Below are 19097 nucleotides of genomic sequence, written 5' to 3' on the forward strand. Positions count from 1 at the left end.
CATTCCCTCCCTCTGCTCCCAAGCCGTGGAACGTCTGTCTGTCTGATGATTTTTTTTTTCAGACGGAGGTTCACATTCGACATTCTACACCACAACTAACCACACTTTAGGTCTGTTCCAGTCGCTTTACTGTCTAAAAAAAAATCACAACAGAATTAGATTTGTTTATTAGGCTGTGCTGTTGACCTTGTGACTGGAGGGGGGGGGGGCTGTGGGTATTGGAAACACCTATGAGTGTAATTAAGAAATACGACTCTCTGCTGGAGTCTCTGTTTGATTCTGGTCTCTGTGTGACTCTGTTTTTGAAGCTTTGTTTCCTGAGGTCTGGTTTTTCAGAGCAGGTGTAACGTAAACAACAACTCTCAACCGCAGTTGTTTATTTTTCATGGGTTTGTTGTTTAGTGCAAAAAGAAATGCCTTCGTGCTTTCACCATACCATCAAGATACCGTAGACATTTTCAAAATTTTAAATAAATAACAAATGCAGTTAGTTTTCTTAGATTTTATTGTGACAAAAATTCAATGCTTGTTTTTTTTTTCCACTGACAAATGTCAACGAACACAGTCCACCGCTGCATCGTGACATGACCTGTGACTGTATTATTCATACTGTGCTGTAGTTGAAGACATTAATCATTCATCCACTTTATCTAAGCTCCTTTAACAAGGGCCAACAGAAGAGGTGGAATGTTGTTTGATTAGATAAATAATAGATACAATCTAAGTTGTAATTGTGTGTTGAAAGTGTCAGTTGTTGATGTGTTTATATATATTTTTTTTTCAATTAATCAACTTTGTTCAGGGAAAAATCGAAAAGTCTGTGCCATTTGTCTGAACAATTTCAGGTTCAAGTGTATTTACAATTTAAAGAGTCTTACTTGTTTTTAATTCTTATAAAAGCGCCAAGAGTTTGACTTGTTTTTAATTCTTATAAAAGCGCCTTAAAAAAAACTCCAGTAAGTTTAGCTCACAAACTTAAATTCAAACTTGACCCCAACCACTAGCGATAACTTTTCGGAGTGTTCTTTTAGACAAAAACATATTTCTAATGCCTATGGAGAAACAGGTTCTTTTGAAATCAGAGTGAAGCCATGGGAGGGAAGCTTTCTTTCAAGTTTCATCACTTTGCCAGAGTTTATATTCTCATTCTCCCACTATGTCCTCACTCTCTTAGCATTCACACTCGCTTGTCAGTTCCCGGCTCAGCTTGCCTTAAGTACTGGGATTCACTGTGTAAGCTCGTCTCATTATTCCCATTTGTGTGGATGTATGTGTGTGTGTGCCCCATGTTTGGGCGTCTGACTGAGTGTGAGAGTGTAAGTGAGTGATGGGGTGTAAGCCCTTCTCTCTTTGCACTCTGTTTGAAATTAAGCGACAGATAATCGCGGGGCTCTGGTAAAACGAGTTCATCTGAGCACCGATCGATTCGGGTGCCACAGCTTCAAAGCGGCTCTTCAAAGAAGAGAGAAATAGCCATACGCTGTATGTGCTCTTGGTGTGTGTTTGTGTGTGTGTGTAAGAGAGCGATGAACGCAGGAGAGCACGGGCTGATGTGAGTGGAGGGAAAAGAGATCGGAACTGAGAAGGTAGCGACAGCAGAGTCGGAGTCAGGGAGCCTCTCTGTGCAGATGAAAACATGATTATATTGCAGTTGACGTGTAAAGTGACTGTGATGCAACAAATGTCACTGTTGATATGAGACAAAATCACTGTGGTGGTCGGTAATCTCCTGGTATTGTGGTTCTGTCATCTTTTATTCAGCAAAACAGCAGTGGCTGTGGCCTTTGTTGACACACACACACACACACACATGTACATCTACTGACAGTCCACTGGGGGTTGTCACATTCATGCCAAATTAAATGTGTATAAATTTTAATGGACACGCCACAACCTTAACAGTACATACAATATTTAGCGACCTTGAATGTCACATGTCCACCCCAAACACACACACACACATACACGTTTATATATATTCTTAAGCAGCATATTTTGTAGTGACGTTCTATCTTGCTAACAGCAGAAAGCCAAACAATGATATTAGGTGCGAACATTCAAGTTGTTCTACCAACATTTGCCAACGTGTGGCCCATCATTTTAATAATAAATTCAAATGGATTTTTATGGTGCCGTCCTCACACTGATCTGGAGGCAAATGTACACAGATGCCTAAAACTTTTGCACTGCCCGTCTGCGTCTCACCCCGTCACTGACTAGCGCAGGTGCAGTGTACTTGGCAGTGCAGATTTGCTTTAGCAACGTCCGATTTTTCATCACCTCCTCTGCACATGCCTCATCATGACTCCAGCTGATGTGGACTGGATACCAGTGTGTGTGTGTGTGTGTGAGAGAGAGAAATGGAGCGAGAGAGAGAGAGAGAGAGAGAGAGAGAGAGAGAGAAGCCAGGACCAGACTAAATGATGAAGCTAGCATTTGTGGGAATGGAGTGGAGCAGGAAGGAGTGTGAAAAGAAGAAATAACAGTGACAAAGGGAGGTGGTTAGAGACGTGCGAGGGTGACAGGGAGAGAGTTTCCCAAACAGTGCTGTGTTTAGCAGTGCCATCTCACCTCTGTCAATGTGAAAATGAGAATGTATTTTTGACTCGTTGGTGTAAAGTAAACTGATCTAGAACTTTGTGCACGACTTGAGTGCGATAACATACGTGCCTGCGTTAGTCCAGGAACTTGTTTCTTTGTGTAATCATATAAGGTGCGCACGTGCGAGTGTGTGTGTGTGTGTGCGTCGGTTGCGAGAGGAGGTGTGTGCGTGTACTGCATTTGTGTGTCAGCATGGCTAATTAGCTGAGACAAGCAGGTGTAAAACAGTAATTAATGACACAACTGACTGACTTCATTATCTCCACGTGAGCTTCTTGCTGGCTGAACAAATGTGCGCGCTCGTGCGCAGTCTCACAGCCACCGTGTCAATTTCAACAGCATCACAGCTCAGTTCTGCCGTGTGTGTGTGACTGAGAGACGGTGTGCTGTTGGACATGAAGTGGACACGCTCGTCGCCATGTGGTCACTAAAAGCTCATTTATTTTGCAAATGGACTCATTACTAATGAAACACAAGCTGCTTTAGAGTGAGCTGAGAACACAGTGACGGGTTGGCCGTCCTCCAAAACACAGACCCCTACAAAACACACACCGATATGTGCAGATATTATTGCTAACACACGGCAACAACTTTATTTCCATCAACATCTCATTGTTTTTCTAAACCGTATCTGGTAAATGAGTAAATATTTTCATTTAATTTCTATTTATTCTTTGCTTGAATCAAAACTGTAGAACTGTAGTTCTGACTGTGCTACAAAGACTGCTGGGCCTGAAAACAACAAATCAAACGCTCACACACACACGCTCACACACACACTGACAGAGATCTTTTTTGAGTATTCAAAAGCCCCAATTACTTTCACATCCAATTTAAGAGGACAAGCTAGGAAGCTAATTACACAACCCCCACATGTGTGGGAAAAACAATGATCCACACACACACACAGACACCCAGAGAGCCTAAAAACAATGATCCACACACACACATTGACACACACACACAGACACCCAGAGAGCCGTGTTGTCCCCTCCCCCGCCCCCGATTGCTTGTATTTGCAGTGATCTTGTTAATAGAATTGTCAGACTGTGTCATTGTGTTATTAGTCCGAGTCATGACTGCAAACCTCCGAGCCTTAACAACCTTTTATTGAATCCTCAATAAGACTGTATAATTTAGTGATTCCAGTTGTAGCCCTATTGATTTACACTTCACTGCTCTGCCAGGGTTGAATGAGATCAAATGATATTGATGCCTCTGAAGGCCCCACGTTGCCATTTTGGTAAGTGGAATAAATAGTACATTTAAGTACAATCAGTCAAGACACAACTGACTGTTGGTAATGCTTATTTTCTCTGTCACACACACACACACATACCCGTTCAGTGTTACTCCGTGGTGACTGAGTGAGATGGCTGTGATTGGACACAGTAATTGGCTCTAATGAATATGTCAGCAGCCTGTTTCTCTCCCTCTTCGTTAAACACAACTGGGTCAGATTTACTGTGCTTACTCCGACTTAAAGACTCCATTAGTACGAGTACTCTATACACACACTTGCGGTGCACGCGCACACGCGCACATACAAATACAAACAGACTGACATTTCCCAGTGAATCAATAGCCTCTTGGTCAATGTTTCCTGGGGGGGGAGTTACCCACCTCCTCCACACTAATGAAACACGTGCGTGGCCCTGCGTGCACGCGTTTGCTCATCAAATGCATGGACGTAATGATGCGTTTGTTTTCAGATTAATTACACAATGTTGTGCGTTTTCTTTTTCTTTTCTTTTTTTTACAAGCACATTAACAAAGATGTAATTGGCTGGTTAGTGTGGAGGAATGGGACGACACTGGTGCAGTGATAGGGTTTTTACCTGCCATCCAAAAGGGTCAAAGGTCAAAATCAGTCCATTATTATGAAGACCACCTTGAGTTAGTGTACTGCAAATATCAGTCAAATATATGTTTGCGTACATATATGTAAATATATGTATATATGTATGATCACATTTTTGTCGACTGCTGTACAGCAGCCCAGTGCACCACTGTAATGTGGAGCTGTACACCTCCCACATCAAAACCTGATGATTCAAAACTTTGTGTTTTTTCCATGGAAATGGTAAAACCTACAGTACAACAGCAAAACAGAACAAAAATGTATTACACCAAGTAAAAACATCAATGTTTAGTAAATGACCTTTGACCCGGCTGACTGATGTAATCATGTTTCATTACGAAACATAACTCAACAATTAAAACCCTTATATTTCTGCCTCTTATAGTTTTAGTTTCCATTACAAAAAAACACTCAAATCTGCAATGTTAATACCTTTAATAGTCGAGTTTCTTCTGCGCTACGATAATTTACTTCTTCTTTTTTGGGGTTCAGCGTCTTGTCTGCATCCCTTGAAATGCATTTCTGCCCCCTGCTGGACCTCATTTCAACTATTGCACATTGGTACATTCAATTTAATTTGCAAGAATGGAATAAACAGCTAAAAAAATTACCGTTAGTGTATTTTGGTTTTTTTACGGTTTCTCTAGAATTTTCCCACTACCCCTTTATTTGCCATGGTTTTAAATTGTAATATTAATCAGGCTATTTACATATTGTTGGAGATGCCAGACCGGGGCCACTCTGTGCCATGTGTCTGTTCAACTGTAAGGGGGGTTTGCATAATCTCATTCCAAGGCCTGGTGTATTGCAGTCAGTGTACTGTGGCAAAGGGAAGTAAAGTAGGTCAGCAGTTGGCAGAACACAAGACAAACACCCAGTGAGCCAACTCCATCTCCCCACTTCCCACACCAATCTACTGTGGGGTTGATGAAGTCGGAGCTGCAGAGGCAAGGAAGGAAAGAAGTATATATGCGGGTTCCAGGCACTCAGCAAATCCAGCAAGGCTATATCTGGAATCTCTCTCTTTTTTTGTTTGTTTGTGCAGACTTTGGAAGTTCAACATCCCCCTCAAAAGCAGATTTGAGAACAGCCTCTTGAAATGTTTGTTAATTTTAATGATGCAGCCTGTCAAGTGATATTCAGTGCAACAGAATCAGTCTCTCTTGGCTTCCCCTCTTTAATCTACTCTAGGATCCGTGTTTGTGTAGATGTGTCAAAAGGCCCACCTGCGTACGACTGCTCACTGTCATCAAGTTCGTCTTTGATTCTAGTTTGAGTTGATATTAAATGTGTTCAGCTGGTGATGTAATAGTATTTTAAACCAAGCATTTATTAACAGATGTATTTTTGTAAAAGAACAGTCTGAAATTTGAATCCAAAAAACTTTCAAAGAAAATGTTTTTCTCTCAAATACAGTGAAATTTACCCGGTAGTCAAACACACAACGAGAACTCGATGACATTTTAACATTTTTTGTTTTGTTTTGTCTGTTGACTTGGTTTTTTCTTCCATTGAAACTATTGTTAATCAACACGTCTTTCTCTCTCTCTCTGTTCCTTTCTGCAGTTTTGCCTGGTAAAGTGCTTCACAAGGTAAGAAGGATTTGATGGTTTTCTTTGAAATTGTCAATCTGATTTTAATTCATGGCCATTTGTCACAGCAGTAACAATCAATGTCCTTAAAGTTTTAGACAGTGATTCTTGTTCACTGAAACACAAAAGCAGGAAATTAAGACAGCAGAAATACAAAAGAAGGGTTTATGCACTCTGCATCATGTGCAAAAAACATGATAAATCACACACACACACACACACACGCATGTATGTACAGAAGTGTGCGATGGAGTACTCCAGGTTCTATTTTTATTCCACGTTGGATTTTAAACTGATTAAATGGTTAAAATAAAATACTTAACTGAACACCTCTGACCCTGAACTGTCTATTTTTGCCGTAATTAATTCATATTTATTCAACATAATTCTATTTAATTTGTTTATTAGGACAATAACAAAGGAAGAATATCCTACTGTGAGCACAGTGTCGATAAATAAAAAAAAAAATTCTCTTGACGTTGATTAAACGTTACATAAAGTCATTAGGAGTGAGGGAGAGAGGTGAGGGATAAAATGAAAAATTGGATGGAACTATGATGTTCAATTAAAGTAGTTACATATAATATGTCTCAGTTATATTTTTGGTCTTCCCATTGCTTTTCTCAATGATTTATGACATTGTATTTTCCATTACACCGCCCTGCTAGGTCCAGAGCAGGGCTAAAGTCAGTCAGAGGAAGAAAGCATGCATGTCCCACAGAACAGGCACAGAAGCAGCATAAAAGGAGCCATAGTTTTTGAACTGAATGTGTGTGTGTGAGTGTGTGTGTGTGTGTGTGTCATATGTGCACATCTGAGGCCTCCTCCTTCATTGTGTGTATATCTAGTTCCCAGTGTTCTAGAGTGGCTCTGCTGGGACCCTGTGCAGAGCCTCATTAGTGGCTAAGGTTTGGCCGAGACACTGCTACTGAACACTCACTCTGGGGCACAAGTCATATGTCATGGTCCTGCTGGCCCACACTTGAAAGTCCAGTTAGATTTCTTTGTCCAGTTAGAGTCATCTCTGCAATCGATGGCTAATCTATCCATATATCCATCCATCCATCCATCCATCCATCCAGTCATCCATCCATCCATCCATCCATCCATCCATCCATCCAGTCATCCATCCATCCAGTCATCCATCCATCCATCCATCCAGTAAATATGTATATACATACATGCAGTACAGGCATACCTATATAGTACATAAATACATATATAAATACATTACATGCGGTCATCGATCCATCATCCGTCTGTTCATCCGTCCATCAATCAAAGTAACAGTGCCAACTTCTTTACATTAACGCCGGTCCAATCAATTGATGAGTTTCTGCAGCAGATGGCCAGTGAGTGTTGATAATTTACCGCTGGTTCTTTAAAGACAAGCCAACAAATTCACTCCATGTTGGCCAGTGCATTAAACGGCCATAAAATATGACCCTGTTGTTTTAACAGAAAATACTGCAGCAGCCTCTAATTAAAGCAGCTTCTGCTTTTAGCCCACCACTGCTCTGACCTATCACGACTCTTCATAAAAAAGCTGCACGGATGAAGCAGCTGCTCCTGTTCCAAATGTGTACATTATCCATTAAATAAAAACAAAAAACAAACCTGTTTTTATATTATATTTCTGAATGTGAAATGTCTTCCTTAAAAGTACTCTTAGTAGTACTAGTTAGACGGGGCAATGCTCTCCCCGTGTTGTTGTTGTACGTGTAGAACATCACTAAACACTTCAAGTTGTGTAATTGTTGTTATTGTAATAAAAGTGGTTTACAGCCACGGCTTTAATAGCTCCGCTCAGCTGGAGAAAGGTTAATTACCACATCCTGTTACAGACAGACAGGACACCTGCCTCTGTGACGCACACACATTCACTCTGAACCATTCAAACAAGCAAGGCATCACACAAAGATGTGTGCGTGTTTGCGTTGTCTTAAAAATGTAATCTAGCATCTGCTTGTCCTCAGTTCCCACTGAATTTAAAAAAAAAAAAAAAATATATATATATATTTTTTTTCATCGACTCATCTGCTAATTTGCAGCTCTTGCTTCAACCTTGCCGTTCAGGTGTGTCAATCCTGCAGTTTAATTACGTAACTATCTTAAATAAAGTCGATGTGGTGATGACATCACAGATATCCAGAGGGTGGGCACCACAGTGCCACTGTTGTTCAGAGAGAAGCCGATGAATTCTTGGCAAACGATTCAAACTGAACCTCAAAGAAAAAATAAATTTTATGAAGGAAAATAAATTTCTATTAATAACAAAAACACCACAGTATCTTTATTTCCTGGCACCTCTGGACTCTTCTAACTTTATCCCTGTCATCAAACATTCCCACCTCCTGCTTTAACTCACCCTTTTCTCTTACTGTGTCTTAGCCCACATATCCACCTATTTTTGTACACATCATGTCCTTATTTGTGTTGTTTCCCATCCACCTCCTCTTCCTCTTTCTATACTCGTTTTATTAGCAATCTAGACAGCTTCGGTTGAGAATGCTGGGAAAGGGGGAGAAAATAGAGCGAGGAGAAGTGAAGGAAGGATACCGTTAGAAAGAAAAGGAGCTGAGGGGATGAAAAAAAAGAGAGAAAGGGAGGTAGAGATTAATAGATTAAGTAGAGAGGTGCATGATGAAGGCTTAAAAGAGCGTGGAGGGGCGGGAGAAAATGAAGGTGGAGGAAGAGAACGGGTTGCGTTAGGGTAACACTGTTGTGGAGAGGGGTGAGGAGGAAGATCAAGTAGGTGCTATGCAGAGAGGAGAGAGGTGCAGGAGAGGCTATTTTAATGCAGGCTAGAAACCAGGGGGAAGAGAAGGGGGAGGGAAGGAAAAAAAAAACAGGAGAGGCAACGGAAGATGAGGGGAAGAGTAATAAACGAGCTGAAACATAGTTATGGAGGGAAGGTGGTGGGAGAAGGAGGAGGGGGTGAGTAAAGAGTGAGAGGAAAAAAAACCAAAATGTCAGGGAGGAGGGGGGAGGAGGGATGGATGGATGGATAAGTAAACTTAGGGTTAGTCAGAGTGTGTTTCAGAGAGAGGACAGGAACAGTGCTTTTATGGAAGGACACTGGCTGCACGGAAGGAAGTGAGGTGGGTAATAAGGCCATAGCTCATTCCTGTGGAGGTATGTGAGAGTCTCAGACTGTCTGTGCCCTGGTTGCGTGTTTGAGTGTGCATGGGTAGCTGAGGGGGAGCAGCCTCTATCCTATTAGTGACTACCTCTCAGTGAATGACTTATGTGCACCTCGTTTTTCACCAGCAGGATGACAGCAAAAGCTCAGGAGGAAACAAACACACACACACACTGTTTTGCGTGCACACACACATGCACGGCCTCAGCTTTGGATACAGAAAAAGATCCTCGTGTAGCGAGGTGATGCCATCAGCACAAAATAACACAAAACAGTGCAGGGATCAGTGCTAAATTAAGAGGCTTCCTAAAAAGGAAAATTAAAATAAATTCCTGCCGTATCTATTGAAAATGGCAACCTGCCTGTGAGACGGTGTTTTCAACCTAAACCTGTGTGTTTTCTAGAACTTTTTGGAGGTGTGAAAAAAGTGGAAGGTGCAACAATTTAACATATGGCCAAAAATGTTAACATGTGCTCAAGGATAGGTGTCAGGACTGATGTTTGTCAAACTGTGTTTTTTTGGAGCATCAGTCTCAGGTTTCACCTCTCAGCTATCTGCCCTCCCACAGAGAATGAAAGCAAAACCAAAAAATAGGAAAAAAGTGCAGCTACAGTTTGGAGTGTGAAATTCTCTAAGACTGGGTGAAGCATGTGGAGGCCAAGGCTGAGAAATGAGAGAGTGTTTTGCACCGAAATACTTTTCCATCAGTCACAGGGAGAATATGGCAAAAAGTACCAAAACTCTTGACACAACAAACCAAGGCATGCCAGTCCATAGACAAGCTAATGCTAAAAACAAACACGGACAAACAGAATAATACAGTGGTCTTCAACAGTTCCCCACCACGGACGTGTTTTATACAACATTTCCATGGACGTACGTCAGGGGTGTGTGGGCGTGGGGTTCTGTCCAGGTACTTAATAGAGGTCGATCAGACACTATAAATGGACCATAGGTAAGAACTGACCGTGACTGTGAGTGTGAATTGTTTGTCTCTATAGGTGGCGCTGCTATGGACTGACGTTAATTTAAAATATAAAAATAGAACTGATTCTTTATATGGTTGGTATCAAATTATACCATCACCAGAACTGGACCCCGACCCAGTTGTTGGAGACAACAACAATCAGCTAATGCCGATATTAGCAGTTGTAATGGTCATCAGATTTAGCTTGTGAGTGCTTAAGTAAGTCAGCTAGTTAGTCATGACCCTTGTTTTTGAATAGGGATCTGGTCGTCCTGCCAGAAAAACAGTCTTCTGAAAAGAGGAGAATTAAGATGAAATTATTGATTTTTAAAAACACCACAGTTTGACAGTTGGCCCTATTACTGCAGTGCTGTCAGAAAGAGAAATGAATTGAGTTATCTGTGGAGCTGAGGAGCTGACATTCTGACTTTCATTCCACTGTAATGTCCACTTAGTCTGAACGTAGACCATGTTTTCTGTGTATCTTTGATTCTATAACAACCTGTGTGCTTGGTCTTTATGGATTCCAGTGATTTTAACTGTGTCCTTAAACCATCTTCACTAGAGCAAAAGAAAACTTTTGTGAACTTTGAAAATGATGAGTATGAGTATCAGATTGTTAAGGTGCTAATGTTTAACAATTAGCCTTGTTTATTTGTCAGTAAAAACACTTACCAATAAGGTTTGGTTCTTTGTTTTTGTTTTGTTGCCTGTTTAATGACTTCTAGTTTATTACAAGGCCAAAGATTTAGGAAGAGTGCCATCTTAACTGTAACCTTAAGTGTCTTTGCGACCAGGATAATCAAAAGAATACGTCACATAAGCCAAAGTACTACAGTAATATGCAGACAAAATGCGACAAAACAAATGTAAGGCAACACAAAAAAGCCTGTGAGCTGCAGCTGCAGCTACTCAGGTGCAGGGTATGTCATAGTACTACTCCCTCAGGAGTACTACTTTTTAAGCACATCTGGCAGTGTGAAAACTATAAATAAAAACTCCATGTGCTTTACCTGGTGTCCACAGGATATTTATCACTGTTACTTGATTACTTCTGTTACTAGGGATCTGTCACAGAAGGTGATCTTTGCTGTTGGAACAGCGTGGCCCTGTGCCTCCACCTTTGGGTGAAATGTGGATAAAGAATGTGTTGTATGGGCCACATGTTTTATTAATCTCCAATTAGCTTTTTCATCATCATCATGAACCTAATCCTGCATGTCTGTGTGACTGTGGGAGTAAATTGGAGTACCTGGAGAAAACCCATGTACACACTGGGTACACAAAGTAAGACTCAGTTAACTAGCTCAACCAGAGGATCCCCAGCTCCTCTAACTGGACAGGTGTGTCCTAATTGCTAAATGAAGCAAGTTAATCACCGAGCCAAATATTGATTCAGTAGTAGTGAGGAGTCAGAGGAAGGACGAACCCAAGTGTTTCCTCAGAAAAGTCAGGAGGACATCACTGTTTTGAAGTTTATTGAGAAAAGGTTGTCTTCAGACAACAGTGACACCTCACACATTAACATGCACCAACGAAATGTCTTCTCAATCTCATCTGGTCCCGGAATGTAAAGGTTCATAGTGTTATTGTAATTTACTACCTCCTCTGTGACATTTTCTCCTGACTATGAAGACTGACCCTGTCACACTACGCAGCCACGGCAGAAACCCCAGGACTAATGGTTTGAAGGAGGGAAATATAAAAGATATAGGAAAGAAAAAAAAAACTCCAATAATTTTTGCCATTTTAATTAAATTTATGCATATTCTGAGCTATGAAGAATTTGGGCCAGCTGCATCAGTGAGAGGAGGATGAGAGGGAAAAAGAAAATGGGTCACCCTGGTACAGGGACTGAGAGGCTTCATTAGAGTCTGTGGCCATTCCAGTCCGTCTCCACCATTCCCACTCAGCTCCAATGGGAATCCAAATCAGCCTAACATTTGTGATCTTGTCAGAAACAAGAAATAAGCAGGTGTCAGGCCACGCCCGTCTCACCCCCCACGACTACTTGGATGACAATCTCCCTCCTCTTTCTATTTATCCTTCCTAAATTATCGCTGCCTCCCACTCACTTTGAAAAGGAAATGTCAGGTGTTTTTCATTTAAAAACTTTAAATCGATTTAGTGTCTTGTTGTTCTGGGTTTGCCTAACAATAGTTTGCTGTTAAGTGTCCAAAAAAAAAGGAGTCCATGTGTTATTTTGCAGTTTTGAAGATCAGAGATCCATCTCTTGAGAATGTCTTTCTCCCTATTGTATATACAGTGATCCCTTGCTATAACGCGGTTTACTTTTCACGGTTTCGCTACTTCACGGATTTGCATCGTGCATTGTGTTCTGCATTCTGATTGGCTAAAAAGTCACTCCGCTTCTTCTCTACCTGTGCGCCAATAACGTTGCGGTTTAATATGTACACGTACGTAAAACAGCTTGCCAAATTGACATTACGTACGTGCAAATTCTCTTGCAATTTCGAGTTTATCAAACCCCATAATGTCGACAAAACGCTCTGGACCGGCAAAAGTACCTGCGGTAGGGACCAAAAGGCAGCGGAAGATGCTGTCTATCGGTGATAAAGTAAAACTATTGGACATGCTAAATGAAGGTAAAAGCTATGCGGCTGTAGGTCGGCATTATGGAATTAATGAATCTTCCGTTCGTTCCATAAAGAAGGAAGAAAAAAACATAAGGAAGACAGCAGCAATAAGTTTTAATAAGGATTCAAAAAGGGTTGCAACTGCCCGCAACAAGACCAGGTAATTTGTATTTTTTTCATAATCATTTTTAATTTTCTCCCGTTCACGGTGGGCGGTGCTAATCTCCGCAATTTGAAGCCTTCTGTTCACGTTGATGATTAAAATTATTATTTGACAGTACATTACAGAAGTTATTTGTTGAAACGTTTCTAAAGTACTTTTATTTTACTTTATTTGTGAAACAAATGGTTGAGACTGTAAAATGGTTTGTTCGTTCTTTCTCTTCTTTTTCTGAGTATTTAATTGTAAAAAAAATAAAGATTTCTCTCACTGGCTGTAATTCCCTTTATCTTCCTCTCTCCTCCTCCTCACCCCGTAACCCTCTCTGGTTTTTTTTCTGAACTCCCCTGTGTGTTCAGACACTTTTCACTTCATTCACTATCTCAGTCATTTGTTCTCCTGGCCTCGAGCACAGTGGCATCTAATATGTCTGTAAAAGTAGGCCACGGCTGAGTAATTTGTTGTACCTACCAAATGATAATTCAAATTTCTCACTACATATCCGTGGTACCTGGAGCACACGGCGTGGTGGTTTACTCGCCACTGCAGTTTGAACGATAAAATGATATTGAATAAAGACAAGAAGCACAGTGATTTTTTTTTTTGTAAATTGTGCCATTACACTGCATTTATTTTGAATCTGCAGTATTGCATTTCTTCACAGCTCCTGTATTTCTTCATTTTGTGAGTAGGGCCAAGGGGAAGTTCCATTTCATTAACCTTTTTTTTTCTACGAAGCCTTTCCAATGGCATTATGAGCCTGTATAATAGGTTGGGATCAGGTCCTAATTCACTCAGTTTAACCCATGTTTTTAATTAGTCTAGAGTCTAGACAGTAATCTTTAAAGTGTGAGGCACACCTCACCTCTGCAAGGCAGGTGTGAAATAACACTTAGATGCTGGATACAGAAGTAAAAATACTTAAGAATTAGGGCTGTCGAATTGTTTAATCTGATTAATCACACAGTAGTTGTTAATTAATAATGATTAATCGTGAATAATTGTGATTGTATATTGCTAAAACAGAAAGACACACCTGTGGTCCACACCTGTTTTTAATTTGTGGCTAATTCAAATTGTGGAATTGTTCATATGGAATAATGTCAAGAAAAAAGTATAAAACTATAACTGAAAATTCAGCGTCATAGAGTTGGTGGGTTTGACATCCAATTTTTATACCTTTAAAGACTATTTGAGATGTTTTTGTTCTCGTGTGTGCTGTAGTAGGTAGGTGTGAATAATTGGTGGGTGGAGGACGCCACCTGGATGACGAGAATTTGCCACTCACAACTCAAACTGCATATTTTTCCCTTTTTCCCTTTTTTGTCACTTCTGTAATGCTCTCCCTGTTCAGAGGTGAAATGATAGTGTTTGGTATTCTTAATGGACACAAGCAACCTTAAAACCTCTAATAGAGCATCCCTGTAATTCAAAGTTGGCGGTGAGTTTTTAGGTGGGATCTGTTGACAAGACTGAAAATATATATAACACCCAGTGGAACACAGTAGATTGATGTGCATTACAGCCTGGCGCTGAACCAACTTTAGAACAGTAAAGTGCCTCAGTGAACACTAGTGATGATGGGTAATCACTTGATTTGCTTTTTCCCCGAACCCTGATGCAGCCATCACTTTGTACCTACAACCTTAAAGATAATGCTCCACCACAGCCTGGAGGTTTTTATTGCTGCACTGGAGGCGAGCAGTTTCCCTGAATGCCTTCAGTCATTGCTCAGGTTGATGTAAAGAAAACATCTTTGTTGTACCTTTGTGAGTAACATCTTTACTAGGAGAAATATATGGCTGTAGTAGAAATAGGCAGCTTCTCACTACACCGCTAAGTGTACAGGAAGTTGTTTATCACTAAGTGATTTGAAACACTTGGTTATGAAGCACTGTGTGAGTACTGAGGTTGTATATTACATTTGTTATGGCAAAGGAGGAAGTTTTTGCTTAACGAGTGAAAGAGTGAGACGTTTTTAGAAATTTAAAAGAAGTTCAGCTCGACGCCATCTTAGTTTTCCAGACCTTATGTAGAGGCTGAGACTTTGAAGGTGTGTCAGTAACATAACACAGTAGTTTGCACATCGTTTTCTGCAGTGCCCCCTCTTGTGGAAGGGTCTATATGACACCTACAACCACCTTAGAGAGCATTCAGAGTTATTACCTCAATAATTCCTACAAATTGATTTTCTCACTGACAAAAATTGCTCGGCGTCCTCTAATGAGGTTCCGACACCCACTTTGTGAACCACAGATATAAAATTAGATGTGGTCGTAAGTGGACCACATATATAATAGGACTTTTTTGCCACTACAGAGTTTTCATACTGACATCATAAGTAAAGTTTGTTGTTTATTTTACTAATGGTCCACACCTGTCCTGTATCTCCCCATTTCAAGAAGTACACAGACATTACACAGGTATTTTTGTTGCAGGTGTTTGTTCCTGATGTTAACTATCGCTGCAAGAACAGCTTAGATGCAAATCCCTTTGTGTAACACCTAACTGGTGCACGCACACTTTAACTTCTCAAAGTTTGAAGTTGTTTACGCAGAAATGTGTCATGCCGCTTTGTGCGTCCCCATTACCTGCAACAACCTCCTTAAAAGTGCGAACAAACTGATTGGTCGTGCTGACGCACTTCAAAAAGGAAAAAAAAAAACACAAGTCGATGTTAAACATATACTTTCCTGGAGAATCAGACTCTGGTTGCGAACATGATCTCGATGTACTTCGCTGTCGCAGTCAAAATGAGAGGCTGCGGCCTTTGAAGACATCTCTGGAGACAGATTTTGTAGGTAATTATGTCAGTGTTATATGTGGCCCTGCTGTGACTGTGTCCATTTAAAGTAGTGCTTAAGCAACAGCCATCTGAAGCCCACACTGCTGCCCTGCTTACCCACTTGCCTTGATGTCAAGTCCGGGCGAAAGGAATCTTAAGAAGAATGTTTCCCGTGTGATGAGTGAAGCTGGAGCAGCCTGGTGGCCTGGTTGGCTTATTACATCAGATGAACTACAGTATCCGTGCCACTGCTTTGCAGATCCTTACACAAATAGTTTGCGTCTGGCGGTAGAAACTGCACGCAGAAGCATTTCTCCTGACCTAATGTGCCCTGAGTTACGTCGGCCGCGAGCACGGACCTTTAAGGCGACGTCCAGTTGAGGCGGATTCTCAACATTTTGACTCTCGCTCTGAGCGTCACGTCAGCCATCAACTTAAAAGGGATTCAGGGGCTTTTCTGAAGGGCTCCCAGGAGAGTCCTCACAGAGTTTCAAAGCAACTAAAAGGGTTTGCAGACAGACACTCTCCGCGGATGCCGCTTAATCACATGAAAATAAGGGAGGAAAGCGCGGTAATGCAGTGTAGGATAAACATTTCTTCTCTCAGCTTACTATGCACGAACTGTAAACTCAAATTGCCGGTGCCAACTTGAGCTTTCCAAATTATCTAGTTCCCAAACATTTTCTCTTCTGCACAAGGCAGCCATGGCTTTGATTAGTTCTGCTGGGCCAGCACAGGTGAAGCACATCCTCACTAACAAGGTGGTTTCCAACGAGGGAGCACTGAAACCTAACAGGAAAAACAACATGATGGAGAGGAGAGCTGGGTTCCAGCAAAAGAGGACGCAACCACTGCTTAAAATAATCCTCCGCCTGATAGTTTTTACCACCAGCTATTGTCAGATCCTTAGAGGAAACAGTGGGAGTGAGGAGGAGTCTCAGGGGGGCAGCATGATCACCTGGAAGTGAGCTGTGAACTCATTTATACACGGTGTGCGTCCAGCACAGACCTACGTTACATGTTTAACGCTTCATAGTGGAGTCATGTGACCCAGGGGTTGCCGGATGTTTCTGTTATGACGTGACAGTTCCGCTATCAACGCATACAGACACGTAACAGAAGCTCGTAGTGTCCTGGTTTTGTATGCAATTAAATCACTCCCCACTCCCGGTCTTACCAGATCCTGGAGATAATGTATGCTGCCATCATCGCCTCGGTCTTTATTTAGTCAGTCAGTCAGCAACACCGGCACAGTAATGGTGTAACAGCACAGACTTGTGGTGACTCGACTTCATGGCATCTATTTTATTCATGGTGTCGAGTGTATTTTATCCATTTCTTTGACGACCATCTTCATGTCGTCATGAAGATGGAGTATATTAAACGTTTATTTTTTTATTTGTTTTTTTTAATTATTTACTCACTTCTTTAATGTGATGACAATATTTACTAAACTACACGTCTACTGCAGTGTTGAATGATGAGCTTAACCTTTAAATCTCGACTTCTAACAAAAGGTTTCCTGACTGAATTTTAGAAGTAAAAAAACTAAAAATAACTGAATAACTAATAAAAAGTAACTTAATTTAAATGTATTCCTCTCCATAACCTTCATCATTTAAGTCTAATCATTATCTCTTCATGTTTAGTCTTTGGGCTGAAATCAAGGCCTTTTGAAGTTTTGGAAAAAAATATATATATTTATTGCAAACCATCAAACTATTTTTTTTTTCAAGTTTGTTAAAAATGCAATATCCTTGCTGATTCCAAGAGTCTAGAGTTGAAAAAACAAATTTAATAAAATATACCAAAGTTCACCTCTCAACGAAGACCTGATGATAAAACTTGTCAAAGGTGTAGTAGACGCCTGAGAGACACGTCTTAACAGCATTTAATTATTTAAATCATTTTTTTAAATTTATAAAATCTAACCTTCAACTTTTGAAACAAAACTCTGTGAAACTACTTTAACAAATGGAATATTCATATACGTCTTTAAGGTTCATTTAAGGACATATATTTCGTTACACGTTTACGTAACCCATTCTGACTCGTCGTAGTTTACCATCTCCAGCAGCATGAGTCCAATATTGTGACATCTTGGTGTACCCAGCTGCACTCCATAGATGGCAGAAGAATTCCAAATCACAACACAGGGTCACAGCAGTCACAACATGAAGGAGCTCCATCTGGATGTGTGTACTTGTGGGTACAGCCAACCCCACTTGTGTTTCGCACGCCTCTGTGCTTGTATTCGTGTGTCCCAGTGTAACCTCTTTGATCTGTCAGAGTTTATACTTATCATTCTGAAGTGCGGTGTGCTTTTGGCTCCTCGGCTTTCATCCCTCAGCCCCTCGCATCCCTGTTTGGCTTGTAAGTAGCTGGCATAGAAAACCCTAAAAGCCTTAAAAGCCCCCGGTACAGGAGTTGAGCCTCTGCTGTCCATTTAACCTGACATGATTTGGAATAACTCAGCTGAACTAGTTGAACTCAACCAGGTCGCTGCAGTGTGAATGCTATGATATAAACACACTGACACACACAAATACAGTCCAAGCACACACACACACAGACAGATTTTAGTGGAAAGCTAGGGACGGCTTTAAGAGCATTGAGTTTTGAAAGGCTAAGACTCTTTTCCTAATCCTCAGCCTGCTTTTCCTCCACCATCCGTTTTACTCTCTCACTGTTTCTTTTTCTCTCTTGCAGGAGAATTCTAAGGAGATTTCTTACTCTTTCGTTCCTCAAGGATGAAACAGCACGGCGGATTTTTGTACTGAAACAGGTATATGCACCAGAACCTTCATGGCCTTAAAAAACACACACACATGCACGAAGTGAGAGAACAAGAAGTAAAAATGAGAGAGAGAAGGATATAGTGAACACTGTTGACAAAGGAAAAAAATAGGAAGACTAAACTGTTGTTAGGAATAGAAGACTGGCAGAAGACACTGTCAAATGTTAGCTTCCTGCTCCCCTTTGCTGCTGTGGCTCAGGACAGAGTTGAGGACAGACGTGCAGAGAGGACGTGACAGTCCAGTGTCCCCCAGCTGATCTAAAACACTTCCTGTGATACATTATTAAATATGCAGCTTCCTAACGCATCGCTGGGCTCTCCTGCCATATTAGCGCTCGAGACTGCATAGCATCACCATTCTAAATATAAAGCTTTTGCTCAGCCCGCTTTGGTTTGTTTAAAGATGCAGAAGCTGCATGTGGGCTTTCTCCTGTGTCTTCTGACACTGGCTGTCTGCTTAATCTGTCAGTCCGTCTGTCCCCCTCCTCCACTCTAAACCGTATGTACATGCTCTGGGTGGTAAACAATTTACTATTGAGATTTGGTGAAACATAACTGAGTGTCAGACGTAGAACCTCTGATATTTATCTCATC

General features: G+C 41.0%; 1 protein-coding gene across 18 annotated transcripts in view; it reads left to right on the top strand.

Moving 5' to 3' along the window:
• Positions 1-19097, top strand: part of ptprdb (protein tyrosine phosphatase receptor type Db) — a 143127-nt gene that overhangs the window by 25559 nt on the left and 98471 nt on the right. For all 18 annotated transcript variants that reach the window (XM_025058776.1, XM_025058777.1, XM_025058779.1 and 15 more), the window contains 2 exons: positions 6029-6054; positions 18416-18491. The gene's annotated coding sequence lies outside the window, so the exon portion shown is untranslated. The remainder of the gene's footprint in view (positions 1-6028; positions 6055-18415; positions 18492-19097) is intronic.

The sequence above is a fragment of the Cynoglossus semilaevis genome, chromosome 9 (assembly GCF_000523025.1).
Source record: "Cynoglossus semilaevis isolate Cse_v1.0 chromosome 9, Cse_v1.0, whole genome shotgun sequence".
Classification (NCBI taxonomy): domain Eukaryota; kingdom Metazoa; phylum Chordata; class Actinopteri; order Pleuronectiformes; family Cynoglossidae; genus Cynoglossus; species Cynoglossus semilaevis.